Source organism: Pipistrellus kuhlii, unplaced genomic scaffold (genome assembly GCF_014108245.1).
Source record: "Pipistrellus kuhlii isolate mPipKuh1 unplaced genomic scaffold, mPipKuh1.p scaffold_m20_p_2, whole genome shotgun sequence".
Lineage (NCBI taxonomy): Eukaryota > Metazoa > Chordata > Mammalia > Chiroptera > Vespertilionidae > Pipistrellus > Pipistrellus kuhlii.
This window is the reverse complement of record NW_023425515.1, coordinates 68,806,787-68,815,468: the sequence shown is the minus strand read 5'-3', so window position 1 is coordinate 68,815,468 and position 8,682 is coordinate 68,806,787. Positions and strand designations below refer to the sequence as shown.

At 43.3% G+C, this 8,682-nt stretch overlaps 1 pseudogene; it reads left to right on the top strand.

Moving 5' to 3' along the window:
- The first annotated feature begins 1,125 nt into the window (after window positions 1-1,125).
- On the top strand, window positions 1,126-1,665 carry LOC118722965 (annotated as a pseudogene).
- Window positions 1,666-8,682: the final 7,017 nt, after the last annotated feature.

Sequence of the window (8,682 nt, the reverse complement as noted above, 5' to 3'; positions counted from 1 at the left end):
ACACTAATAAAATAGAAAAATGCTAATTGACTGTATCTTCACTATGCCCACAGCCAACCAGGAGTGATATACAAATTAATCCAACAAGGATGGAGGATAATTTGCATATGCAGGAGTAACGAGCTGTGTCTGACACTGCTGCTGGGCCCAGGTCACCATTGGGGTCCTGTTGGCCTGGTGGGCACCGACTCACACCACCTGTAGAGTCCAGCCTGCCATTGATAATGGTGCAGGCCAGACAGACAGTGCCTGATACTCCTCTCAAAGTTCAGGCCAGCATCGGGGACCCAGTAGGCTTGGCAGGCAGTGCCTCATGCTGCTGTGGGGTCCAGGTTGCCATTGGGTGCAGGCAAGCCAAGCAGAAAGTGCCTGAAGCTGCCCATGGGGTCCAGGCAACCATTGGTAACCTGGCAGGCCTGGGGGGCAGCACCTGTCACCACCTGCTGGATCCAAGCCACCATCCTGGACTGGGCAGACATGGTGGACAGCACCTGAAGCCACCTGCAGAGTCCAGGTCTCCATTGGGGGTTCAGGCAAGCAGACAGTGCCTGATGCTTCCTGCTGGGTCCAGGCAGCCATTGGTAACTGGGCAGGCCTGGGGGGAAGGGCCTGACACAGTCTGCAGGGTCCAGGCAGCCACTTGGGTCTGGGCAGGCCAGGCGGGTTGAGCCTGATGCTGTCCACTAGGTCGAAGCTGCCATCGGGGACCCAGGTAGGCAGGGGTGGCCAGGGTCTCTGGGATCACTGTCTGCCGCAGGCCTCCTGAGTACACAGGTGGAGCAGGCCGGGTTGAACATTTTAATGAAAATGGGATGCCTGTGCCCACCCCACCATGCCAGTATCTGGCAAGGAGAAGGCAATGGGCAGTTAGCAGGCACCAAGGCTTAGAAGGTTCTGGGAGCAACCTACAGGCATGCTATCAGGAAGAGGTGCTGAATCATGATGATGCAGAGGGCTGGCTGATAAAGGCGTGAAAAGGTTCAGTGGAGGCGGCTCTTGCTGGTGCTGAGTTTGAAAAGCTCATCAGACAGCCTGATGGACTAAATAGCCTTTCTGAAGAAAGTGCATGAAGAGATGATCACCGAGCTGTAGGTGCAGATCCAGTATGCTCAGATCTCCGTGGAGATGGACATGTTCTCCAAGTCCAACCTCTCTGCCAAGGACATGCAGAATGCAGAAGAATGGTACAAGAACTGCTCACCATACTGACCTAGAGCACTGCCAAGAACACCTACAGGGTGCGCACCACAAAGGATGAAGTGTCTGAAAGCCACCGCCTGCTCAAGGCCAAGACCCTGGAGATCAAAGCATGCCTGGGCACAAACTAAGCTCTGGGAAAGCAGCTGCAGAGCTAGAGGATGAGCTGAACTTTAATGTTAGTGCTATACAGGACACAATCAACAAGTTAGAAAATGAGTTGAGAACTACAGACAGTGAAATGGCATGATATCTAAAAGAATACTAGAACCTCCTCAATGTGGCTTTGGACATTGGCATTGCAGCTTACAGGAAACTCTTAGAAGGTGAGGAGACCCAGCTCAGTTTCACCAGCGTGGGAAGCATAGCCAGTGGCTACTCCCAGAGTTCCCAGGTCTTTGGTGATCTGCCTACGGTGGTTTACAGACTAGTTCCTGCTTGATGTTTGCTTGTTCATTCCCTTCTTAGTACTCCAGCAACATCCAGGAGGAGCAGATCTAGGTGGAGAAGACCATTAGGAAGCTAAAGATGAGCCGCCTCTGAAAGAGAACCTGAAGAGGAGGAGAAGGAGAAGGAAGAGGCTGAGGAAGAGGAAGGAGAGGAAGAGAAGGAAGTGCCAAGGAAGAATTTGATGATGGAAAGTAGGAAGATTAAGGAAGTGAAGGTGAAGGAGAAGATGCCCAAGAAGCTGAGAATGAGGAGAAAGATGCAGGTGCTGGGGAGGAGCAAGCAACCAAGAAAAGATTGAGCCCTCCTTTCCATAATTATTTCAGGAATACCTCCTGGAACCAGGTCAACCCCATCACCAACCAAGTGGTTGAGTTTCTGATACTATATGAATTAAGAAGTCAATATATATAACATTCTGAGGTGACTCAGATTGGACATTAAATGTTGTGCTATGATTTTTCTTTTTATGCAAAGTATCTGTTTGCTTGCAGAGTGGCTTCCTGCCAGCCTGTGCATGGTCCATGCTTATGAGTTCAGGATCTATGACAATGTGAATGATTCAGATGCTTATAATAAAAACACATGAATACATGAATTCACTGATGTTAATGTTAAACTTCATGGGAAAAAATAGTCCTTTGAATCTTTGGTATTTAGAAATTAAAGACCTCAAATCAGGTGCAATAAACAGTAAGTAAAGTTACACTGAATAAAAAAAAAATACATTAGGGCCCAGGAAATGTTCAAAGCACTGGGGAACCATTCCCAAATGAGGAAGGAAAGCCACAGGGTGTATGTTATTGCTATAAATACAGTATTTTATTTTCTTTTTAAAAAAATATATTTTATTGATTTTTCACAGAGAGAAAGAGAGAGGGATAGAGAGTTGGAAACATCCATGAGAGAATCATTGATCAGCTGCCTCCTGCACACCACCTAGTGGGGATGTGCCTGCAACCAAGGTACATGCCCTTGAATGGAATCGAACCCGGGACCTTCCAGTCCACAGGCCGACCCTGAGCCAAACAAGTTTCGGCTAAATACAGTATTTTCTATATATTGTACAATGTAATGTTTTATATGCCTCCTATTGCATGAATTATGTATTCTCATAGAGTAATACTGGTAGATATGTTATAGTTATGGCAGTATGTCATATCCTATGTATATTAATAAAATATTAATATTCTAATTAGACCATGAGACCTTCCAGAAGTTCTTCTGGACAAGGGCAGGACCAACCCAGGCAGAGGTGGTTAGGGGTGATCAGGCCAGGAGGGGAAGGCAATTGGGGGTGATCAGGCTGGGGGGAGGGGGAGCGGCAGTTGAAGGTGAGCAGCCCGGCAGAGAGGCCCAGTTGGAGGTGAGCAGGATGACAGAGGGGTGTAGTTGGGGGCAATCAGGTCAGCAGCAGAGTGGTTAGGGGTGATCAAGCAGGCAGGCAGGTGAGCAGTTAGGAGCCAGCAGTCCCAGATTGCGAGAGAGTTGTCCAACTGCCAGTTTAGGCCCAATCTCACAGGGGTCTCAGATTGGAGAGGATGCAGGCCAGGCTGAGACACCCACCTAGACTTGCACAAATTTTGTGCACCAGGCCACTAGTCTTATCTAATAAAAGAGTAATATCACTCTAACACACAAGATGGCTGCCCCCATCTGGTCAAAGATCCAGTCCCCATGTGGACACAAGATGGCCACCATAAGATGGCCAGCAGGGGAGGGCATTTGTGGGCAATCAAGCCAGCAGGGGAGGGCAGTTGGGAGTTACCAGGCCTGCAGAGGAGGTTAGTTGGGGTGACAAGGCTGGCAGAGGAGGGAAGTTGGGGGTAAACAGGCTGGCAGGAGAGCAGTTAGACACCAATGAGGCTGGCATGGGAGTGGTTAGGGGATGATCAGGCTGGCAGGCAGAAGTGGTTAGGAACAATCAGGAAGGCAGGCAGGCAAGCAGTTGGGAGCCAGCAGTCCTGGATTGTGAGAAAGATATCTGACTTCTCCTTTAGGCCCAGTTGGACATCCCTCAAGGGGTCCTAGATTGGAGAGTGTGCAGGCTGGGCTAAGGGACACTCGTGCCCACCCCCTCCTCCCCTGTGCATGAATTTTGTGTATCGGGCATCTAGTTAGTTAAAAAAATAATACAGGCTTCAAGTGTTGTATAACTCAATAAAACATAATTTGCACATTGCATCACCTGAACTAAAGTCACTTTTGTCACCATTTATCCCATCTTTGCCCACTTCCATCTCCCCACTTAAGCATTCACCTCATTTCATCCAATCCTGCAAGTCCCCAGCTGTCAGTTATATGTAGCTCTAGTTCTGTTACCATTTGTTTGTTAAATTATTTGTTCATTAGATTCCACATATGAGTGAGATCATATGGCATTTATCTTTCTCTAAAGAACTTATTTCATGTAGTATGATAATCATTTCCATTCATGTTGCAAAAGATAATATTTTCTTCCTTTATACACCTGAGTGGTATCCCATGGTGAAAAAGTACCACAGGTTTTTTATTCACTCATCTACTGACGGGCACTTGGGCTGATTCTCAATCTTAGCTTTTGTAAATGGAGCCACTATGAGGAAAGGAGTGCATAAATTTTTTTTGATTAGTGTTTTGTGTGTGTGGAAAGCTTGGCTTCCCCCATTGCCAGGGAAAGGGAAACCCAAGGCTCCCTTCTGCTCTCTGTGGTGGCAACCATCTTGGTTGGGGTTAATTTGCATACTTGCTCTGATTGGCTGGTGTGCATGGCTTGTGGGTGTAGTGGAGTGATGGTTAATTTGAATATTACTCTTTTATTAGGTAGGATTATTACACCAGTGCTTTAAGCTTTATGCAAACCTGTTTGGTGGTGATAAACTCCTTTAGTCTTTATTTTTTTATTTATTATTATTATTATTATTATTATTATTATTATTTTTGTCTTGGGAAGCTCTTTATTTCATCATCTATTTTGAATGCTAGCATTGCTGGATTCAAAATAGATGATGATCCTTGCCTTGTATTAATTCATGCCAGATTCCTTTCTGGCCTGTAGAGTTTCTGATGAAAATTCAGTTGACATCTTTATGGGAGCTCCTTTGTAGGTAATATTTTTTTTTTCCTCTTGCTGTCTTTAAGATTCTCTCATTGTCTTTAATTTTTGGCATTTTAATTGTGATGTGTCTTGGTGTGGGCTCTTTGGGTTCTTCTTGTGTGGGACTCTCTGTGCCTCCTGAACTTGTATTGACTTTTTCCTTCACCTCATTAAGTGTTCTGCCATTGTTTTTCAATGATGTTCTCTACCCTTTGCTCACTTTTTTAATCTTTTGAAACTCCTCTGATATGATTATTGTCAAGTTTTCTGTTGTCCCACAGCTCCCTTAAGCTATCTTCCTACTTTTTAATTGTGTTTTTCTTCTTCTTCTTCTTCTTCTTTTGGTTTTCTGTTTGAGTGATTGTTTTTTTAAAATATATTTTATTGATTTTTTACAGAGAGGAAGAGAGAGGGAGAGAGAGTTAGAAACATCGATGAGAGAGAATCACTGATCAGCTGCCTCCTGCACATCCCCTACTGGGGACGTGCCCGCAACCAAGGTACATGCCCCTGACCGGAATTGAACCTGGGACCCTTCAGTCCGCAGGCCGACGCTCTACCCACTGAGCCAAGCTGGTCGCGGTGAGTGATTTTTTTTTTTTTTACCTTGTATTCTAACTCAGTTATTTGAACCTCCACTTTCTCTAATCTGTGTATTTCTTCTAATGTGTTCTTTATTAGTGCTATGTTATTCTTCATTTCTGACTGGTCATTTTTCACAGTTTCTATATATTTCTCATGCAGTTGAGGGTCCTTGTAATCACTTTTCTAAACTCTATCTGATAAATTATTGGCATTTAATTTAGCTCTTTTGGGGAATAATTCTTTTTTCTTTTTTTTCTTTTTTTCTTTCTTCATTCATTCCGAGCTTGTTTTAGTCTCCTCATTTTAGCTGCTTGTTTTAGTTTGTCTATGTAATTAGGTATATTTGCTATGATTCCCAGTGTCTGTTGTAGAGCAATTTAAGACACTGTTTGTAACTGGCCTGAGTACCCTGTTTGGTGCTATCAGCATTTCAAAGCTTGTGACTCCTATTGGGGCTAGGTGCCTTAAGGAAAGACCTAGATGTTAATTAATGTCTGCTTTTCCTAGCCTCAAGTCTAGAAGGAGATCAGGCAGACTTAAAGCCTCCAGAGATCCACCTCTACCCGGAGTCTGACTTTTAATCTCAGTCTTAAATTTGCTTCAGGCTATAGACCACAGCAAGGTGTTGCCTTCACAGGGTGGGAGAAGAGGTTTTCCCACAGGGTGGGGCAATTGCTCCTTCCCCCCACGCAAAAGCTGCCTGGATGGTAAATGTTTGCCCAAAAAAGATGTCTTCTGAAGTAGAAGGGAATGAAGGATCCTAGGAAACAAGGTTGGCTGCCTTCCAAGTTCTAACCCCCAATTCTGGATTCTCCTCACACAAATCTAGTCCAGTCTGCCCTCCTTCTGCTGGAGCCCATGGTGAGTAGCTGCACTTGAAATTTTGTGTTTTATCCTTTTAAGAGGATTTCTGCGTTTCTGGTTCTCTCCTTGACAGATAGCAACCCCCATTGATTTTCACAACCATATATTATGTGGGCACCTTTCTCAGTTCCAGTGCTCTGGTCTGGGGAGCTCTGCTTGAGGTTTAGACCCCAGAGTTCTCTATGGAAACCCACCATAGCTGAGATATCCCTCCGGAACCTCATCTGCTCTCTGTGGGAGCCAGGCCAGCCCTGTAGCACCTCTGCACTCTCTACCAGTCTCTATGCAGTCTCCACTTTCAGTCTTGGTTATCAAGGTTCTCTCCAGTTAGTCTTCAGTTCATTATTAAGTATGTTGTTTTGTTTTGTTTTGTTTTCTGTATTGTAATTGTCATTCCAGTTTAGTATTGGGAGAGTATCAGTGTAGCTACCACTTACTCCTCCACCATTTTGGAACTCTCAGATTAATATGTGTTTTATAGATATTAGCCCCTTAAAAAGGTACATGATTTGTCAATATTTTCTTCCATTCAGTAGTTTCCCTTTTTATTTTATTGATTTTGTTCTGTGATGTATAAGGGTTTAACATTTATATGGTAGTTAACTCCTATATACAGAGAAAATGCTGCATAGTTAAGTGATTTTTAAAAAAAATGTATTGCACAATTATTCATCATACAGCTTTTCATTACTCTAGAATAGGGGTGTCGAACTCAATCAGAGAAGGGGCCAAAATCTAAAATCCAGCCTAAATCACGGGCCGAATGGTTTACTTAACAGTCATAAACTGTCATTGTGATGGAAACGCAGCGGAGTGTAGTGATGACAGCGCGGTGCGGGCCACATTGCAAGGCCTGGCGGGACGGAATTGGCCCGCTGGCCTTGTGTTTGACACATGTGCTCTAGAACAATGAGTCTCAAAATTTAATATCTTGACAGGGATCTTAGAAAATGAAAATATTAACTAGTTTGAGGCCTGAGTTCCTTCATTTACAGCAAGTTCTCAGATATGAATATGGGTACAACTGGTCCTAGTACTATTTTTTTGAATAGCAAGGTTCTATAAAATATTTGACTTAAGACTTTTTATTAACATTAACTTTTATACTAATTGTAAATTCAGATTTTAATCATATAACTAAATTTAAATACTATAGTTTTCTTATGCATTTGCTGTCAATTAGTGGTTTAAAAAATAATCATATTTAAACTAGAGTCTGAAGTTGAATACCTTAGTGAAGCTAGTGTCTTAGTGAATGATGTGCTCACTCAGTATAATTCTCTGCAGATTAACCAAAGTTGAGTGTATCAATAGCCCATTCCTTTTGATTGCTGAGTTTAATATAACAATATATAATTTCACTATTTCTTAATATTTAACTGTTGAAGTACCATATTTTCCGGTGTGTAAGATGACTTTTGAAATGAAAAAAGTCAACCGAAAATTGGGGTCGTCTTATATGCCAAGTATATCCCGAAAAGTCTCGATATGCCGCTAAACAAATTTTCCAACTCGATCCTGCACCAATCACTGCAAGGCTGCTTGGACCACCTCTCTAACTCAGCCAATCCAAGCAGGCTTTTTATGCATGCAAATTATACATGTTCTGTACCCAAAGCTACACTGTGTTCTAATAAAAAGCCTGCTCAGATTGGCCAGAGTCAGAGATGCAGTCTATTAAAAAAAGAACTGGTGTTGCCTCGGAAGTGGGGGGTAGTCTTATACAGTGAATAGAGGCCTAAACCTATGTTTTAACAGTAAAACTAGTGGGTCGTTTTATACGTCCTGCCGTCATAAACATCTGAGCTGATTAGATTTTGATTAATACATATAAAGCTACTAAAAACATTTATATAGAATTTTTGTGTTAATATGAGTTTTTATTTTTCTGGAATAAATGTCCAAGAGTGCAATTGGTGGCATATGACAATTGTGTGTTCAGTTTTATCAAAAACTGCCAAACTATTTTTCAGAGTTTAACATTTACAAGCTGTAATATTTTATATTCTCACCAGCAGTGTATAAATAATCTATTTTCTCTGCATCCTGGGTAGCATTTGGTGTTGTCATTATTTTTTATTTGGCCATTCTGAAAGGTGTGTAGTTATATCCTCTGTGGGTTTAATTTGCATTTGTTCTTGGTAGCGCTCTCTGACACATGGTGAAGTGGCTCTTGTACCATTCTTTGGCATTCTGCATGTTCTTGGCAGCCAGCTTCTCCTACAGAGTACGGATGTCCTTGAACGCTGCAGATAGGTTGGACTTAGAGAACACATCCATCTCCATGGACATCTGAGCATACTGGACCTGCACCTTCTTCAGAAAGGTGATTTTGTCCACCAGGCTTTCCATGCAATTTTCCAGCTCAGCGCTGACAAGAGCCGCCTCATCTGCACCTTTGCTCACCTCCATCAGCCAGTCCTCTGCATCCTCATGATTCAGCACCTCTTCCTGGTAGCTCACCTGCAGGTTGTTCCCAGCCACTTCAGAGCCCTGGTGCCTCCTAACTGCCC